At 39.0% G+C, this 21336-nt stretch overlaps 1 protein-coding gene across 6 annotated transcripts in view; it reads right to left on the reverse strand.

Moving 5' to 3' along the window:
- TBL1XR1 (TBL1X/Y related 1) overlaps positions 1-21336 on the reverse strand; it is a 158993-nt gene that overhangs the window by 79523 nt on the left and 58134 nt on the right. For 5 of the 6 annotated variants that reach the window (XM_060171986.1, XM_007518054.3, XM_060171985.1 and 2 more), the window contains exon 2: positions 388-462. The exons of the other annotated variant lie outside the window; for it this stretch is intronic. The gene's annotated coding sequence lies outside the window, so the exon portion shown is untranslated. The remainder of the gene's footprint in view (positions 1-387; positions 463-21336) is intronic. 6 annotated transcript variants of the gene reach the window in all.

Consider the following 21336-nt stretch of genomic DNA (forward strand, 5'->3'; position numbering starts at 1 on the left):
AAAGGCAATAAACAGAAATGATTATTTTTAGTAACATCAAAAACATCTCTGTAACATATTTAACCAGAAAATCCTAATCACAACTCTACTAGTTAAGAGACCAGACCATCAGTAAATAGCAAAACTTTTCAACTGTATAACCACAGCCAAAAGGTTATAAAAATCTGCATTTATGAAGATCTTCAGGGGAAAGGCTTGGTTTTTACTTTACACTAAGCATTCAAAAACTATTTTAAACATCTTAGCGTGTATATTTTTAAACAAGTCTTTTGTCTAGGGACACACATCTGTCAAGTTGTGAGAATTTTAAAAATTCTCAAGTCTTTAAAATTAAAAGAAAAAAAAAAGCAATGAGAACACTGGTATTGGGCATGGAGGGATCCTTACCATTGGCAGTGCATTGATGTGGGGATGTGCAACTCAATATCCAGGACCGCCAATCACAAGTTGCTACTGTTGATGCTGAGAAAAAGCAAAGTAAAATATTCAGTGTCCCCTAAACAAGTTCGGTTTAAGATTTCCCATACCAAAAGTTACATGTATAAAACATTCTTCAATCTTTAAAAATTCCCATTAGTATCTTTCTACCCTTAAGCAACTGTTATCATAAACAGAGCAGTATCTTTTAAGTGCACAGGTGGCAGGCCCTGAATCGTTACAACATTCCTAAAAGGGCAACAAAATTAATTTAAAAGGGGTGGGGGGGTAGGGTGGATTTCCCTCCATTCAACTCAACTCAAAAAATTTTGTTCATAATCTATAATCATAATCCATAAAGGATGACTGGCACAAACTCACTTATAAATTCTTTCAACAAAAAAATAATGATTTTTTTTAAATATAAGCATATGGTTTATTTCAATGAAAGTGATAGAATGAAAGATAGAAACCAGAGCACTGCTCTGTTCTAGCTTGTGGTGGTGACGGGCACTGAACCTGGACCTCAGAGCCTCAGGCATGAAGGGTTTGTTGTTGTTATTATTTTTGCATAACCACTATGCTATCTCCCCAGCCCAGACTATCCTTAAAATGTCAGTAACTATACTCACTACTTTAATCTCTCAGAGTTTACATTTTACTGAGTTGGCCAATATTCCAATTGCTAAGTCAGAGTACATTACATTCTATAGACCTCTACAAAGATATATACACTGTTCTGTTTTACACACACATTGTTGGTTCCAGGGGACACTAACTAGGGTGGGTTCTGCCATGTGCTAGGACACAGTTTGTATCATACAAGTTAATGCCACAGGAAATAAATGCCAAAGCTTTATCACATACACTGAAGTAAGATGAATTAAGTTAGTAAAAACTAAAGATATATTATAAATGATAATATATACATATATATACATATACACACAGCAAATACAAAGAACAGCTGTAGAATGAATTTGATTTCTTAAAGTATGTGCCTCTCTAAAGTTATCTTTTATGGACTATAACTCTTACTCGTCCTTTTTGATAAAACCATAGCAATACCAAATAGCATTACTGTTACTATACAATTTTTTGGTTAAGATCTGGAGAGAAGTAGGCATTAAAGTAGCATTATCGGGAGTTGGGTGGTAGTGCAGTGGGTTAAGCACAAGGACCGGCATAAGGATCCCAGTTCGAGCTGCCGGCTCCCCACCTGCAGGGGAGTCGCTTCACAGGTGAAGCAGGTCTGCAGGTGTCTTTCTCTCCCCCTCTGTCTTCCCCTCCTCTCTCCATTTCTCTCTGTCCTATCCAACAACAACAACATCAATAAAACAACAAGGGCAACAAGAGGGAATAAATATTAAAAGAAAAAAACTTAAAGTAGCATTATCAATTGATTTTAAGTGCTATACATGATGGAATTATAGGTAGCTAGGCTAATTTTTTGTCCATGACTCTTGTGCTTCAAGATGAAGTGAGCCCCAAAGTATGTTGGCAGGCAACACTGTGAGCTAGTAGACAGATTCTTTCTAGCACTTAATGGAGGAAATGCTGTATAATCATAATCAAGTCCAAACTAAATCACTAATAGGATTTGTCTACTCCAGGAACAACATAAAATTCAATTACTTCATTACAAAGTTCTTGTGAGTTATAAGCTATCTATGGCTACTTGTATCCAAAACTAACAGAACACTCTGTATGAGAAGAAGAGAAAAAAGTGCTGGCATATGTCAATTCTATTTACAAATAATTAGCATGTGCTAATGAATCATGCACATTTCAAAACACACAATTTTATTTATTTATTTAGCTTCTAGGGTTATTGCTGGGGCTCACTGCTCCTGGAGGCTATTTTTTTTTCCCCTTTTGATGTATTTATTTAATTTTAAAGAGAAACTAGCAGGTGGCTCACTCACTGAAGAGCAGAATCACCATGAGTTCAAGCCTCCGGTTACTACCAGGGAGTGCACGCAGGGGAGTGAAGCTTCACTGGCACGCGCGGGGGGTGGGGGGGGGGGGGGTGGGGGGGTGGGGGTGTCGGTGTCGGGTGTCTCTCCTCTTTCTCGCTCCCTCTGCATAATCACAAGTCAACTTTCAGCAGGATTCTCTCAAACACAGGTTGGCAGTGTGTTTCATAAACGCACTGTAAAATGATCAGAGGACAGGTGAATGACTTAAGTAGGAAAACACCTGATACAGAAATGAAAATAATGGCCCCAAATTTACTTTTTGAAAATTCCTCAGTTTTTCAGATTGTGTTGTATGTACAAATGAGCTTCCTCCTGACAACATTTTTTTATACAATATTTCCACTCTTTAAATCCTAGAATCAAATGCTTAACCACTTTATTATTTATTAAATAACCATTGTGGGGGGCTGGGTGGTGGCACACCTGGTTGAGATCACGTCACAGTTTACATACAAGGGCCCAGGTTCAAGCCCCCAGTACCCCCTACAGAAGGAAAGCTCAAGTGGTGACACAGAGCTCCAGGTGTCTCTCTGTCTCTCTCACTCCCCTTCAGATTTCTAGCTCTCTCTCTCCAATAAGTTAAGATAATAATAAAAAAACAATGTCCAATAAGTAAAGATGATAATTTTAAAAAACAATGTATAGATATATTTTGTTTTCCCCCATAAGGATCTATAAGAAAAGCTAACTAGATGAGGAAAATAAGAGACTAGATATAATAATTAGAGAAAATGTAGATTTGTGACACCTACGTGTCACATGATACTTTTGATTCTTTTTGTCTAATCCTTCACACTTGTATGACCCCCCCTTTTTTAAATTTGTATGTCCTTTTAATTTCACCTTTATAGTCACAGGTGTTGAATAGCCTCTGCACTCTCTCTATTATTTCACCTGTCTCTTCTCAGCACTCTTCGGTTGCCATGACACTGCCCATTCCTCTGCCAGCGTGTCCTTCTACTCACAAGCCTAGCACATCTCTTCTTTCAAGGTTCAGCCCAAATCAACTTCATCCCTTCCTTCCCACTAACTGAAGTGAGGAAGATGAGCTCCCCTGGCCCACCCTTCCTAACCACAGCTGTGTAATACTGTCTCTTACCATGTCTCTTCTATCAGACTCTGTGAGCAGGGTATATCTTACTCCCTCCCTCACCACACAACAGTCTTGAGCATATAGATTTATTTAAATATGTGTGTTGATGAAGTGATAGTTCATGTGTAAAAATAGGCACATGCGGGAGTCGGGTGGTAGCGCAGCGGGTTGCAAAGCACAAGGACCAGCATAAGGATACCGGTTCAAGCCTTGGCTCCCCACCTGCAGGGGAGTCGCTTCACAAGTGATGAAACAGGTCTGTAGGTGTCTATTTTTTCTCCCCCTCTATCTTTCCCGCCTCTCTCCATTTCTCTGTCCTATCCAACAATGATGACATCAATAACAATAATAACTACAACAATAAAACAATAAGGGCATCAAAAGGAAATAAATATTTTTAAAAAACAGGCACGTGTATATTTAAAAATAAAACACAGGGGATCAGGCCGTAGCACAGTGGGTTAAGTGCCCACGCGCAAAAAAAAGTGCAGGGACCCGCATAAGGATCCCAGTTGGAGGCCTGGCTCCCCACTTGCAGGGGTGTCGCTTCACTTGCAGGTGGTGAAGCAGGTCTGCAGGTGTCTATCTTTCTCTCTCCCTCCTCTCTTGGTTTCTCTGTCTTCAACAACAACAACAACAATATAAATAATAATTACAACAGTGATAAACAACAAGGGCAACAAAGGGGGGTGGGGAATAAAACACAGTGGAGACTGCAATACAAACCTTCCCCCCAGAAAAAGCACATTTGTAAGAAGAGTTCGACAGTAAGTCTTATTTTTAAAATGCTGAGGAGGAAAAAGAAATGCTTAGGAGAGCCTGATTACAACAATAACTTTAGCACTATTCCCAGTAAGTGAGCAATACAGGCTGACCTTTTACCGTTTTTTCCTCAAAAGTAAAACATCACTCACCAATCACGGCATGTAATTAGCATAAAACTATCAACTACAGTGTATTCTACATAAACGGTAAATGGTTAACTTATTGTGGTAGAATAGTTGTAGGCTTCAGTCCTGTTTCCAAGTGAAAGGCTTTGCTTTTATAATCTACATTTCAGAACACTATAACTAAAAGGAAATAAAGTATTAATGGAGTTTGGAATTTCAACACTGAAGCAGACACTGCTGAATCAGTAATACAGCTGAACTGAACTGAACTGAACTGAACTGAACAACACTGAAGCAGACACTGCTGAATCCTCGTAATACAGCAGTAGCATATTCTGACTGGTCTTCAAAAACACAGCTTCTAAACGTGGTTACTTGATTTCTGGACTCCTCTCTGCCTTTTTTTTTTTTTTAAATTTTTATTGGTGATTTAATGGTGATTAACAAGATTATAAGATAACAGGGGTACAGGAGTCCTCTGTCCCATCCCCGGTGTTGAAGAAGCTTCCCTTTTTCTTTATCTCGCTGGGAGTATGGTCTCCCTTTCATTTTATTATCGCCACTGGGGTTTCAATTATCTGGGCTGACTTTTTCAGACAGAGAGAGATAGAGGAAATGAGAGACAGCCAGCACAACATTAGGGTGTTGCTCCCGTGCAGCAGGGGGCCAGGTTCAAACCTGGGTCAAGCAAATGGCAAAGTTGGAGCCCTATCCTAGTGAGCTACTGTTATTTGTCCAGTATTACACTTTTTTCTTTTTTTTTTTTTTAAAGAAGAATCACACTGGTGTATCTTCTACCTTTTGAAAGAAGTTCCTTTTTTGTGTATTTTCTTTTTTTTTTTTAACTGTATTTATTTATTTTTGCCTCCAGGGTTATTGCTGGGGCTCAGTGCCTGCACCATGAATCCACTGCTCCTGGAGGCCGTTTTTCCCCCTTTTCTTGCCCTTGTTGTTGTATTGTTGTGGTTTTTTGTGTATTTTCTTTTATGTACTTATTTTTATGAAAGGTGGAAACTGAGGGGGGGGAAGAGAGAGGGACAGAGAGAATGACGCCTGCAATACTACCTCACCACTCGTGAAAGCCTTCCATTATAGGTGGGGTTTCTGGAGACTTGAACTCAAATCCTTGCACACTGTGACATGTGCACTCAGCCAGGCATGTCACTACCCAGTCCCATATCTTTTTATCAGAGCACTACTCGGCTCTGGTTTCTGGTGGTGCCACGGAGTGAATATGTAAACTGAGAGTCACAGGCTTGCTTGAAAATCTTTTGCATAACCTGCATGACCACTGTGCTATCTCCCTGGCTCTCGATTATTTTGGTTTCTTTGAAAAGTCCATGGATATGAGCCCTCCCCGTGATCACCTAAGAACAGGTAAATCCAACACAAACACTTGCTTACTCAAAGTAGCAACATCTAAACTAGAATTCAGCAGGACCACTAGCAAATTCAAGAAACTATCCCTGGTACTCCTCAGATATACAAGTTAATTTTTTTTTATTTGGGGGAAATTACCCCAACAATTAGGAGACGAGGATAAGAGGCAATCCTACCATAATCAATCTGGCTAGAAAAAATTAATTTAATCAACTCTGGGCAAAAGAAACATCAGAGTTAAGATCAAATTGTTTACAGAGAAGCAATTACAGAAACCAGACCTCCCACCTTCTGTGCCCCATAAAGTCCATACTCCCAAAGGGATAAAGAATGGGGAAGCTTTCAATGGAGGGGATGGGAGATGGAATTCTGGTGGTGGGAACTGTGTGGAATTGTACCCCTCTTACCTATCCCATATCTTTTCGATCATTATTAAATCACTAATAATAAAAAAAAGAAGTGAAAAAATAAGAAAACACAAAGCAGGACTTAGACTGGAGTTGGTGCATTGTGCCAAGTAAAACACTCTGGGGTGGGGGGTGGGGGGGTTCAGGTGCTAGAACATGATGGCAGAGGACCTAGAGGGGGTGAATTATGATGTAGAAATCTGAGAAATGTTACACATGTACAGACTACTGTATTTTACTATTGAGTGTAAACTACTAATCCCCCCGATAAAGAAATTACAGAAAGATTAAATTGTTTAGCACATGATTGAAAACATAACAAACAACCTCTAACTGAACCAGTTTTAAAGGAATTTAATTTTAAGTCATAATTTCAGCTAATTTTTCTCAATTGTGATGGTCCATTTCACAAAAGCCTATTAGTTCCCTTCAACTTGGCAATCTCTAGTAACATGCTAGGTGTGTCTCAGTCTCCTAGGCATTGTAGAGTGAGCTTCCACCACCCTGTTCTCATTTCCCACAGGGTATCTCAGGCAGTAACAACCAGAAATAGAGCTAAGTGGAAAAGAGAAAGGTACTCTTAAAAGGTTACTTGAGAAGATAAATTAAGATCAGAATTAAAGGTCATTTTGCTATCAGTGGTTGATTTTCAGTTCCCTTGTTAGGAGAACTAGGAAAAGTTAATTCAAAAGTTACATATTATGACCTCAATTTTCAAAGTAAACTCAAGACCAAAATATAAATATAAATAACATCCAATTATTACTTCAGTTGGACAATTCTCACTAGTATCATACTATATAGTTGAATTTTGTTTTAAATGTATTTTAAAAATCTATTTTGGGGAGTCGGGCGGTAGTCCAGCGGGTTAAGCGCACGTGGCGCAAAGCACAAGGACAGGCTTAAGGATACCGGTTCAAACCCCCGGCTCCCCACCTGCAGGGGAGTCGCTTCACAGGTGGTGAAGCAGGTCTGCAGGTGTCTATCTTTCTCTCCCCCTCTTCAGTATTCCCCCTCCTCTTTCCATTTCTCTCTGTCCTATCCAACAGCAACGACATCAATAACAACAACAATAATAACTACAACAAGAAAACAAGGGCAACAAAAGGAAATAAATAATTTTTTAAATATATTTTGAAGGACTGATATAAAAAGCTATCATGCAACTTGAAATCTGCCTACGACAGCAAGTAACCTGACTGAGGAAAACAAAAGCCACCAGCTTTCTTAAACTAAAATACTTTTTAAAATTAATGTTCAGTTTGAGCAGTTTCTAGTGATAGTAAAAACTGTTTATGTTTCAGACTCTGGCATCTATCCCTCAAAGTTTCCAGCTCACAAATTTAAAATGTTAAAGAACTTGAAATGGATGAAAGACCAAGTTCAACCTCTAGATGAAATACCCAAAAGATTAGACAACATGGACAGGGGCTAGGTGGTGATGCACCCAGTTAAGCACCCATGTTACCAAGCGCAAGAGGGACCTGGGATCAAGGCCCTGATCCTCACCTGCAGAGGGAAACTTCACAAGTGTTGTAGCACTGCTGCAGGTGTCTGTGTCTTTCTCCCTCCTTCCCCCCTTCAATTTTCCTGTGTCCTATTAAATTTAAATTGGGTAAAAATGTATTATTGTCAGTTTCCTTTGAAAAAAATGTGAGTGTATCAACATTATTTTCCCTTCCAAAAACCTGTTACTAAGTTAATGGTGCATATTGTAAACTATCGTAGCTTAGAAATCTGACATTGCCATCTTACCAAAGTGATAATAAAGCCACTTTTAAAAGTTATTTAGGAGAGAAAAACCAAGAAGGGTAAACAGGATAATAAGAGCAGCATAAGGAACTGAAAAATGAAAAGATGGAGGGAAGACAAACATTGCCTACTCCAGATTTGCCTAAGGCAGGTACTTGACAGTCAGTATATTAGAAGAAAACAACTGACATAATTTCTGTACCTTATTAGGTTTCTTAGTCTTACTAGAGTTGCATATTTGATTCAAGAAACAAAGAATCTGAATAGCTAAGTAGGTTAGGGCAACACAAACATCGTTCTGCTGAGCAATACATTCCCAGCAGAGAGGGAAACAGCTCTGTCAGGAATGTCAGGTCTTTGATTAACTCTCTTACAGAAATATTCTTCCAGATTTGACCTTAATTATGACATCCTTGTTTCCTCACTCAGGTCTACTAAGATAGAATCAGTTACGATTAAAAGATCCCCAGGCAATTTTTATTGGGGGTAGGTAGTTTCAATCATGCTTTAAAATCATGCTTCAACCAGCTTCAAAAAAATGAAAATCATCAACTTACTCTGATGTGTCTTTACTAAGAGCATTTCCATACATGCATTCAGAATTTTTTTTTTAATTTTTACCTGGCTATTCTGATTTTATTATTTGTTAAACTAATACAACCTGGGCAGTACTAACAAATATTTTGCCTTTTGTAAATTAAACAAAATGATGATTCTATCAAAATGGCTGATAGATATTTATTTTTAAATATTTATTTTTTATTTATTAGATAGATGCAAACAGAAATCAAGGGAAAAATAAGAAAGATAATGATTCCCCACCTGCAGAGAAGTCATTTCACAGGCGGTGAAGCAGGCCCACAGGTGTCTGTCTATCTTTCTCTCCTCCTCTCTCCATTTCTCTCTGTCCTATCCAAAAATGATGACAACAATAATAACTACAACAATAAAGCAACAAGGGCAACAAAAGAGAATAAATAAATTTAAAAGAGAGAGAGAAATAAAGATACCTGCAGCACTGCTACACCGTTTTCAAAGCTTCTGCCCTGCAGGTGGGGGGGGGGGGGAACCAGCGTCTTGGCTCAGGGGCTTGAATCCGGGCACTCTGTGCATGCTAACATCTGTGCTCAATCGGGCACACTACCGCCTGGCTGCAGCAATATACTTCAGAACTATACTATCTTTTGATTACAAGATAAATCTTTAAAATACCCTGGGTTCTCATTTAATGTCTGCCAAGTTGCTTTCAATTAAACTTTCCCACCAAATCTAAAATGAAACATCTGATCTCGAGGGCTCATGGAAAGACTACTTTTCAGGGTGGATGGGTGGGTGGGTGTGTGTGTGTTTACGGTTGATGCAGTTGTTGGTACATGTGTACCATTTCTCAGTTTTCTGTAAAACACTCTAACCCCCAGCCTAGGTCGGCCTAGGCATTACACTCCGAATCCTTAACTCCAATCCAAGTTCTACTTTGATTTTCCCCTTTCTGTTCTTATTTCTCAACTTCTTTTCATGAGTTTTATCAGCCCATATTCTTCTTTCTCTGTCTGGCCTATCTTACTTAAAATGATTCCTTCAAGCTCCATCCAAGATGAGGTGAAGAAAGTGAATTCCTTATTCTTAAGAGCTGAGTGGTATATATTGTGTATATATACCACAACTTTCTCTACCACTCATCTGTTGTTGGAAGGACTGCCTTTTTTAACTCAATTTCTTAACTTCTGTTAAAAACTTTCCTCTCTGTGAGCCCTCCACCCATATAATATAAGCATTGACTAAAATTATATGCAGACAACTATTTGTTCAATCTTATTTTCAATAAATGTCATAACAGTCTAGAGCCTAGCATACAGATCAGAAAAATGGGGGGGGGGGGGGGCGCGCACCTGCAGGCCACAAGGTCAGAAGTACTCGGCTCCGCTTTTTAGTACAAAACACAGATTAAGTGGACACTAAGGCTCACTTCCCACAGATCCCCCCCAAAAAAGCCCCACCCCCACATTAAGATTTTACTGACCCTGACTTTCCTAAGACCACTCAAATTCTATTCATCAAGATAAGTCAAAAGAAAAAAAATAAATAAATCATAAGGCCTCCAGATTCAATGAGGTGTGAATGATAAACAAAAATCAAACCAAATAAAAATAAACATATTGCTCAAAATATATTATATGACCATCCTACAGGAAGAAAATTTCTTAATGATATCAAACATTATCGTATATGCCATTAAACATAATTCAAACAGATTACCTATATGGTATGACATATAATCAGGAAAGAGTCTGATCAGAAAAAAGCACTAAAGTTTCAGTAGTTCTCTGCCATTTTCACACACCTGATATAGTGGGGGGCAGAACGACAAGAACAAAAAAGTCTGTTCTGTTTTAAAAGTTCAGCTCCTTCACCAAACTCACATAATCATGAGCAAGACTTCAGAGTTCTCTTTTGTAAGTAAAGTTATTATATAACAGTACACTCTGCAGAGATGATATATATTAGCTCAACAAGCAGAATTCATCTTACAATAAAAAATACAGTGTTGGGAGTTGGGCAGTAGGTGGTGCGGGTTAGGCGCAGGTGGCGCGGGTTAGGCACAGGTGGCGCAAAGCACAAGGACTGGCGTAAGGACCCTGGTTTGAGCCCCCAGTTCCCCACCTGCAGGGGAGTCACTTCACAAGTGGTGAAGCAGGTCTGCAAGTGTCTTTCTCTCCCCCTCTGTCTTCCTTTCCCCTCTCCATTGCTCTCTGTCCTACCCAATAACAACAACAGTAATAACTACAACAAGGGCAACAAAAGGGAATAAATAAATATTTTTTTAATGCAGTATTATTTAAAATCCAGTACACACCAATACTATTAGATACCTTACAGGAACTTTTGCAAAGAATACTAGTAAAAATCAACTAAATTTAACTAGTTAAAGGGGTACAAAAATATTAAGAATGGTATGGCATTGGGATATTTTAAAAATCTAGGTTTTAAGCAAAAACATAAGACTGCAATACCACACGGTTATTAAAAATAGCAATGGGAAGGGTTTTCTTTTTTTTTTTTTATCATACAAGGAAATGTATATATAAAGACACAGGAGTAAGAGTAGTCCTAGAAGTAAACCCTACTGGACAAGCAAATGAAAGCAAGAGAAAAATACTGGTCATGTGTGTTGTCCAAACTAGCTAATACTCACCAATAATTTGTAGTTTAGCTTTCTGCCATGGTTAATGACAGCTGGATACCAAAACAATCCCTTCTACAATGTTAACTAAAATGCTCCTGTGAAAAATACCATTCACATTTTCTAACAGTCCTAAGTTATAATCTACAGATCTACCTGAGAAAGAAACAAGTGAACTGCAGCTGTAATTATTAAAACAAGTTCATATAACCATCTATACAGTTAGATTTTTTTTTTAGTGCTATTTATCTTTTTACAGTTCTCTCGTAGTAAAGAGGCCAGAGTTTTTCTTCCCATCAATGACAGAGGATGCCACCAACACTATGAATGACTGACTGTCCATTAGTGATGCGCTAATTACTAAAGAAATAAAAGCTGAGAAGAAAACCTGATTCCAAATGATGAATGAAATACTGGGGGTTGTATTGCTAAATGGGAATCTGGGAAATGTTATGCATGTAAAAAAAAAAAAAAAAGCAGAAATTGCCTGAGTTTGGAGTATGGCACCAAAGTAAGAAAGCAGAAGTATACTACAGTTTGCAGTGAGTACCTCCCTAATACTTCCTCTCCACTTTTCCAAGCTTTGGGTCCATGATTGCTCAACAATTTGTTTGGCTTTGTATGTTAACTCTCTTTTCAGTCACCAGGTTCCAGGTGTCATCAGGATGCCGGCCAGACTTCCATGGATTGAAGACACCACCAATGTGTCCTGGAGCTCAGCTTCCCCAGAGACCCATCCTACTAGGGAAAGAGAGAGGCAGACTGGGAGTATGGACCGACCAGTCAACGCCCATGTTCAGCGAGGAAGCAATTACAGAAGCCAGACCTTCTACCTTCTGCAACCCACAATGACCCTGGGTCCATGCTCCCAGAGGGATAGAGAATGGGAAAGCTATCGGGGGAGGGGGTGGGATATGGAGATTGGGCGGTGGGAATTGTGTGGAGTTGTAGCCCTCCTACCCTATGGTTTTGTTAATTAATCCTTTCTTTAATAAAAAAAAAAAAAAAAGAAAAAAGAAAACCTGATTCCCCTTGTAGGTCAAGTCAAATGGAAGTGTTTGCTTGTTTGTTTTTTAAGTAACTGTAAGGTTCATCCTACAACAAACAACAGAACTTTGAGGAGAAAGGAAAGGAGAAAAAGAGATGGTGCAGAGTATAAAATTAAAAAAAAAAAAAAAAGCAAGAAAGGGTTGGGGAGGGAGAGAGCCTAATGGTTAGGCAAAAAGACTGTCTGTCATGCCTGAGGCTCTGAGGTCCCAGGTTCAATCCCCAGCACCACCATAAGCCAGAGCTGAGCAGAGCTAAGAGGGGGTGGAGGAGACAAAAAAAAAAAAAAGGAAAGAAAAGCTTTTAACATCCAGACCAGACATTCTTAATGACAAGTCTGAAACGCTGTTTTTTTTTTTTTCACCAACAATGGAACAAAACTTGTTGAAAGACATCAGCAAATAGACATTTTTGCTCTCAGAGTTCAAATTACAGCAAAATGTAGAACTGTACAGAAAGTGCTATGAAACCATTAAGAATAAAAAGTCGGGGGGGGGGGCGCAGCTTGGAAAGAAGGCGTGGGAACTTGTACTTTACTGAAAACAGAGCAGACACGACTTTTTCTACTAAAACATAATGGCTCCTGCAGCAGGAGCCATTTTTGCTTTTAACTAAAGCTAAGTGAATTGTTTATGCCAGCGAGAGGCTGGGTAGATAGGTAGCAACTTCTTCTCAATCTGCTTAAAACCCTGTTACCAGTTACCTAAACTCCAGCAGGTGTCATCTTCTCCACAGATGTGCGTCCCTGAGTTTTCCAGCTGTATGAAAACTTACTTCATCTCCCACTCCAAATGGTTTCATTCCCCATATTCTATGCCTCGGTGTATGGTTTCACCTTCCCAGTCTAACAGCTAATTAATCGCCAAACACCATTATGAATATATTTTTGTCATTGTTATAACAAAGATAGATGGGATGAGAGAGGGAGGAGAGGGGACGAGAGGAAGAAAGACACAGCACCTACCCCTGTAGGTAGGGGTCCAGGGGTTGAACCCAGGTCACTGTGTGTACTTCACTGGTTGTACCACTGCCCAGCACCCACACTACCTGTGCCTCAGAAATCTCTGAGATTTTTGTGTAGCCTGGCCAAGTTCCTAAATCACTTACATCACCACCTGAGTCTATCAGGTGGATAGGCATCTATTTACATCCACCTTTCCTAGAAGAAGTATTTTTGAAACACAGTTTACTGTTTCTTTAAACAATTTTACTGAGATATAATTAACATGTAATAAATGGCACATATTTACAGTTACACAATTCAGTTAAGTATGTGTGTATATATACTGACACTATTGACACAGTCAACATATCTGTAGAACTACTATTTAAAAAAAAAAATCAATGACAGTAAATTGTTGGACTTCTTCACTCCCTCAAAATTAACTTAGAGGGGGTCGGGCGGTGGCACAGTGGGTTAAGCGCATGTGGCGCAAAGCACAGGGACTGGCGTAAGGATCCCGGTTCGAGCCCCCGGCTCCCCACCTGCAGGGGAGTCGCTTCACAGGCGGTGAAACAGGTCTGCGGGTGTCTATCTTTCTCTCCCCTTCTATGTCTTCCCCTCCTCTCTCCATTTCTCTCTGTCCTATCCAACAACGAATTGCGTCAACAAGGGCAATAATAATAGCCACAACGAAGCTACAACAAGGGCAACAAAAGGGGGGAAAAAATGGCCTCCAGGAGCGGTGGATTCATGGTGCAGGTACCGAGCCCAGCAATAACCCTGGAGGAGGGGGGTAAAAATTAACTTAGAATAAAGATGAATGCCCTGGAAGAATATCTGAAATTGAGAAAAGTGGAAGTCTACTTCTTTTCAAAAGGTAAGGAATATAACTGAGTGATTTAACAACCAAAGCAAGTACTGTAAGACTGTTTAACTCAAATACGTAACTATCACATCCTGGTAAACTATTTTAAAAGAATTTACGTTCAGTGCTACTATGACAAAAGCAGATGCAAATTTAAGAAATGATCATTTAGACACTGCCTATACTGCATTATTTTGAGGTGTGTGTTTTGGTTTTTGAGAGCTTTTATGGAGGTTCTAGAAGGAAAGTGAAGCTGCTCCTATTCTCTGGCCAAAATATAATCCACAGTCAACCTATGTTTAGCTAATGTCCTCTTAGATCTAGCAGGAGGCTGAGGGATAACACACAGAACAGTGAGAAGGAGGAAGGAGACAGCCTTGTAGCCAGTCAGATCAGCCTTTGAGTTCAATGGAACAACAAAGAATTGTCAATGTCGAGTCAGCTCACCCAAACATCCATCTGTGTGGTGTGATTCTCGAGCCCACAGACTACTTTAGTCCAGAACAGAGGACATGGGAATGCAGGGAAGAATTGCTTATAAAGAGAATTTGGTAACTGGACAATTTTAAGGTTTGTGACTACTTTTCCTTCATTGTTTTACAGACAAAAAACAAACATTACTTAAAAAAGAAAAGAGAGAAATCCTGACAACAGGCAGAGGCCCTTTCATCAGCAGCATCTGATCTGGGAAGAAAGATAAAAAACGCATTTGCTCTCTGGCCATGCTAACACTGGAAAGCTTATGGCTGTCCCTTAGATGTTTATGCTAATAAGCCCACGTTGTTTCAAATCTCCTAGGTTTATTGTGTGGTGACTACTATGTAATTGCAAGAATTACAAGAAACTGTACCTCTCTGATCACTTGTACTTATGCTTTCCTCTTTTTCTAAAACTCTGAATATTATACAAGCTCTTTTACCACAGCAAATTCAATATGTTTTCCCACATTCATTCACTAATACTACGCCAGGCCATTACAGTTGTAAGCCTAACAAAGATACGACTGTCAAAAACAAGTACCAACAATTCAGTAATATTAGTGTATTGGATGAATTAACTACCTTCCATTTCACAACTTCATTCTTTATCAACTTATAGGAGTATGACAAAGAAAACTATACACTAACAGAATAAAACTGCATGAAAACTGTGATGATTACTTAATGAGTATAAGAAATACTGATTATTTAGTTTCTCAAGGATTTTAACACTATGGAGGGAAGTTGTTAGAATCAAAATAATGCACAGCAAGCATAGAATAGTACTGAGACCTTTAAATTTTGTTTGTTTTTGTTTAAGCACTGAATTAAGAAATAAGCCAACTGCTTTTGTTTTAATAGCCTGGTGTGTGATGAAAAACTGAGCCACCCTCTCGCAAAACCATGAAATTCCCAAGATAATGAATACACCTATCTAAATATCCAGAATGCTTCACTTTTTTATGACCATAATTTGTATAGTTTATTTTATAAAACTAAAAGTGCAGGAGCTGGGGGAAATAGTTCAACTGGCAGAGCATGGGACTCGCATGCCTGAGGCTCCCGGCCATGTCAGAGTCACATGTGCTCTCTTTCCTTTTCCAACCTCTGCTTCGGGTGTGTAGTACAAATCAAATCTTTCTTGAGGAATAAAAGTTTGCTTCTAAACAAACTGTTGTGAAAATGGGGTAGTGTTACTTGGTTAAATATTGGATAAAAGTGGTCCAGGAGGTGGCACAGTAGATAAAGCATTGGATTCTCAACCATGATGTCCCAAGTTCAATCCCCAGCAGCACATGTACCAAAGTGGTATCTGGTTCTTTCTCTCTCTCTCTCTCTCTCTAATCTTTCTCACTGAATAAATAAATAATTTATATAAGTATTTATATATAGGCTAAGAAAGAGCACAAGAAGATTAATGAATGAGCAAGGGGGCTGTGGCACATCTGGTTGAAGGCACATGTTATAATACTCAAGGACCTGGGTTCAAGTCCCCAGTCCCCACCTGTTAAGGGGGTGGAGGTGGGAGGTGAAAAGGGAGTCAGGTGTCTCTCTCCCTATCTCCCCCTTCCCTCTTGATTTCTTTGTCTCTAAATAATAAATAAGTAACTGAGAAGCAATTAAACTATTTCTTAAACCAGCAACACTCAAATTCCTGGAAAGAATACTTTTCAGTGATAGCAAATAAAAAAAAATAATAAGACTTCTATTAAGCCGTCTCCCTAATTATACAGTATTTAAAAACAGTGGCTTTATTTTGGTTTTGAATGTTACGAAGATTACTAAATATCAGTGCAGTCTGAAATTATTTTCCCCTCTATATATAACATCACAAGGATTTTAAAACATTAATAGGAAATAGCTCAGTTTCCCATTCCAGGAAGTTCCTTAGAGACACTGTTTAAGCTCTTGGTTCTCCTTGGTATCTGCTCCCCTGGAAATTGTAATGCGCTCCATAAATTCCATTAATATGCATCTTCGCTAATGCAGTAATAAAGATGTTAATCTGATTCAGTCTAGCTCTAAATTCCACTAGTAGAGTGACTCATTTTCTAATTTGAGAGAAGTCAGCAAATCTCACTAGGAGATTCAATAAATTCCTTCGTTTCCACATCATTAGTTGGGGAAAATGTAACATAAAACATCCAAAGAGTAGAGAACAACTTTAACAGCAGAATGGGCTTAGTACAAAGATGAAATGTCACTCAACAGCCACTGAGCATTCTTTTTAATAAATAATTTAATGTGAGAAACAGAAACACATGTGCATACAGGGAGGCCAGAGCACCACTCAGCTCTGGCTGGTGGCGATGCCAAGATTCTGGGCCTGAGGCACGATAGTTTTTATAGAGCCATTATGCTATCTCCCCCATTCCTACTGAACTCTGACTTCATTAACTTGCTATATTTTTCTTACTATGCAAAATGAAGTCTACTAGGGCTAGTGACTTTTTTCTGCATCTTTCATATTTAATTTATGACTCAAAGAGCTGTTGGTGGTGCTCAGTCAGGAACAAGCCTGGAACCACTTCGTGCAAAACTTGTACCAACCACCTCCCAGGCCCCTAAAGAAACCTCTCAGTAGTTTATCGGTGCTATGGCTTTCCCCCACTGCTCTTTTTTTTTAATATTATTTATTTATTTATTTATTTATTTATTTATTCCCTTTTTGTTGCCCTTGTTGTTTTATTGTTATAGTTATTGTTGTTGTTATTATTGATGCCGTCATTGTTGGACAGGACAGAGAGAAATGGAGAGAGGAAGGGAAAACAGAGAGGGGGAGAAAGATAGACACCTGCAGACCTGCTTCACCGCCTATGAAGCGACTCCCCTGCAGGTAGGGAGCCAGGAGGTTCGAACCAAGATCCTTGCGCTGGTCCTTGTGCTTTGCACCACCGCCCGACTCCCCCCCACTACTCTTAACCAAAATGTTCAAGTAATCACCAAGCCACATTCTCTCCCCCCTCCTCTCTTGATTTCTCTCTGTCCTATCCAACAACATCAATGGCAACAATAACAATAATGAAGACAACAACATGGGCAACAAAAAATGGGGGAGGGGAGATGCCTTCCAGAAGCAGTGGATTCGTGGTGGTACAGGCATGGAGCCCCAGCAATTGCCCTGGAGGCAAATTTTTAAAAAAAGACCTTACTTGACAGAGCTCAAAACCGAAAGTCTTATAAAAATATGACATACAGTATTATATAGGTATAAATCTATAGAAGTAAGGAATAAGATATATGCTATATAGCTAATACAGATATATGGGTAATCTTGTTAGCTTTTCAGGATTCAGCATGCCCTACTCTGTGATAAGTTTTGTTTCTAATGATGGCTTCCTTAATTCTGTATATTTGTTCTGATGATTTCCTCCTTTGCTTCTCTCCCATCCAGAGACTATTCAGTTTTCAAGATCCAACTCAACTCTTTGCTACTGAAAAATCTTCCTGAAGAAAACTGGCAGTATGACAGTTATTTCATAGTGTTAGAAAATAAAATATAAACAGGTTAAGTAACTTACCCAAAATTAAACCACTAGACAATATAAAAATTCAGACCTTAAAATTCAAAGTACAATTTAAAACTCCAGCTTATCAGTTATTTCCACTACCACACTAAAATTATTCCCCACCCTAATCTTAAATTTCCCAGCAGATTTTCCACAAATAGGCATTTTAGCTAAAGTCAGTGTATCCTTCAAATTACAGGTTAAATGCAGTCTTCTTCACTAAAATTTCTTTTTGGAAGCTCATATATTGATTTTCCTCTTATCCAGACTCAGTACTTAATCAATATCACAGCGTAGCACCTTTTTTTACTTTGTAGTATCTCATTTAACTCTCCAAATCCACTGGGGGGGGCGCGGGAACATATTGTTCAAATTTTAGGAAAGGCCCTAATACATTAACTAGTTCACACTTACATAATTATATAAGCTACTCCACAAGAACACCAAATTATCCCGCCCCTACCTCCAAAATCCATGCTGCTAAGGGTAGCATCATCCAAATCTCCTAGCACAGACAAAACTATACTAAAATATACAAGTTTTTTTTTTTTTTAAATTATTAAGCCAAGACTCACTCTTGATAGCCTGGCACATAGATCAAATGACTTGCAAGCCTGACTGTCAGGCTCAAAACTGAGCAGTGCCCTATGTCAGAGACAAGTAAGTAGTCAAGACATAAAATCTTTCTTAAAAGAAGTCTGTTAATTATACTCTGTAGCTGTTTCCTAATGTAAGAGTCCATCTTTTGCATTCCTTTAAAGCCAGTTAATGGTAATCTGTTCCAGAAAAAAACAATCAAATCAATCCAAACTAACAAACACTTCAAAGCCTGCCAATATGCTAAAGAATAAGACACTATGCCAAGAATAAAGGTCATAGAACACTGAATGTGTGATCTTGTGTGGAATGCTTAATCAGAGCAAGATCATTGGGACAACTGACAAAATACAAGCAGACAATAAACTGAATACCCCTGAACTGAAGTTAGAAAATAAAATGTCCTCGTTTGCAAGGGACAGGTGCAAGTATTTAAAGGATCACTATGCATATAACTTCATATCAACATACTCAGCTAAAACGAGAAATAATGACAAAATGAGATTGTGTGAAACAAACGTGCAAAAGTGTAAATCAGTAGTGAACCAATGTTAAAAATATTTTAAAACTTGAATTCACTGAGAGATGAACGGGTAGGTATGTAAACCAAGAACTGGCAAGCATTTCTTTAAAAGGGATAATAAATATTTTAGGCTTTGGGGCCACACAGTCTGTCAGGACTACTCAATATTGACACTGTAGCATAAAGACAGCCATAATCAATAATTTAAGTAAGTGAGATTAGCATAGTCCAATAAAACTTGATTTACAAAAATCAAGCCTCAGTTTTGCTGACTCGTAATATAGTGTGAAAAAATAGCCTTGTTCATAACAGCTATAAATGCTAAGCAACAACAGCATAGCAATTCATTATTCTCTTTTGTGCATTTCAAAGTTGTTCAGACTAAAAGCTTAAAAATAAAACCGCTGGCTAGGAAATTCTCCTATATGTCCACTTCTTTCTTTCTTTTCACTATTTTGGATAGAGACAGCGAGAAATTGAAGGAGGGGAGGGAGAGAGAGAGGAACCAAGTGTAGGAGAGCGGCAGCAGCACTGTTTCAATGCTCATGAAGCCCCCCACCCTGTAAGAACCAGAGGTCTGAACCCGGGTCCTTGTGTATTATAATGTGTACACTCAACCAGGTGCACCACCACTCAGCCTCATTTCCCATCTCTGTTTCCACAGTCTGCATCTTGTAGAGAAAGTCTCAATTTGACTATGTTTTCTTTGTCTTTTAGTCATTATTTGCTTCCAAACAATGGCGATTTTTCATCCAGACTAAATCTGGGTAGATTGTATACATTAACTTTCTCCTTAAAAATCCAAATTCCAGGAGCTGGGTGGTAGCATAGTGGGTTAAGCACACATGGTGCAAAGCGCAAGGACCAGTGTAAGGATCCCAGTTCAAGCCCCCAGCTCCCCACCTGCAGGGGGGGGGCCCTGCTTCCCAAGCTGTGAAGCAGGTCTGCGGGTGTCTCTCTTTCTCACCCCTGTCTTCCCCTCCCCTCTCCATTTCTCTGTCCTATCCAACAACAACAGCTATGAATACAATAACAATTACAACAAGTACAACAACAAGGGCAAGAAAATGGGGGAAATGGTCTCCAGGAGCAGTGGATTGGTAGTGCACGCACCGAGTCCCAGTGATAACCCCGGAGGCAAAAAAAAAAAAAAATCCAATTTCCTCAGTAAAGGGTCTTATCTGGTCATTAATATCAATGTGGTCTAACCTTTAGTCACTGGCCCTGGACTCTTTGGCACATAAGAAATAAAGACTCTCATACCCCACTGAGCCTGGTTCTTATGAGGTGCAAAGACAGGCATGCCTGTTTATTTGATTTTTGAGAAAGCTGCCTTCATACTGACAAATCCTTGAATTTACCTAGTTGAAAAATTAAAATCCATTAAGTTGCAAAATCAAATCAAATAAAAATGGGGTTTTGAAGTAATTACAAGAACCCTCATGCCCAATTAAGAAATGAAGATGTACTCTGGGAGGCGGCACAGTGGACATTCAAACATGAGTTCCTGTGTTTGATCCGCTGTAGTGCATGCACCAAAGTGATGTCTGGTTCTCTATCTTCTCTCTCTCTCATAAATAAATCAAATCTGGGAGGGGGGGGGGAAAAAGACAACTGAGGGAAAGAAAAAAGGGAGTGAGGGAGAGAGTCCCAGACTCCAATGTGAAGTCAATATTCTGAAATGCATTAGAAAATTAAGGCTATATCAATAGAACCTTAGTCTATTAAAAATTTAAATTATGAATCTATCTTGTACAGTGTTGACAAATTCACCAAATTTCTGCTTCTGAAACCAGGTGTCAATTTTACTCACTCCTTAACATTGTGTCTACGTGAAATGCACTTAACATACGGTGCTACAGGGTATATGCACAATTCAAATATTTTCCTCTTCTAAAATATGATATGTAAATGTACATACTTAGTTGCTATAGAAGATAAATGTAAACACAACCTGTGTCAGAAAAAATATATATCTATGAAAGCGGGTAAGAATTTAACCCAACTTGGGGCTGGGCAGTGGCACACTGGGTTAAGCGGACATGGTACTGAGGATTTCACCCAACTGGACATAAAGGAAAAGTGATAATCACAAGAGTCAAAACAGGATCAAAAAGATCGACAAGCCCCTGAAAATTGAAAAGTGCTGACTCAGAGCCCTGAGTATTGTCAAATCTGAATATATGCAAATTCATCTGAATTCTTCTGCATCGAGCCTGAAACATTAGAACCTAAAATACCCAAAAGCCCATCTGTAAAACCACATAGCTGAAC

This window comes from Erinaceus europaeus, chromosome 14, assembly GCF_950295315.1.
Source record: "Erinaceus europaeus chromosome 14, mEriEur2.1, whole genome shotgun sequence".
NCBI lineage: Eukaryota > Metazoa > Chordata > Mammalia > Eulipotyphla > Erinaceidae > Erinaceus > Erinaceus europaeus.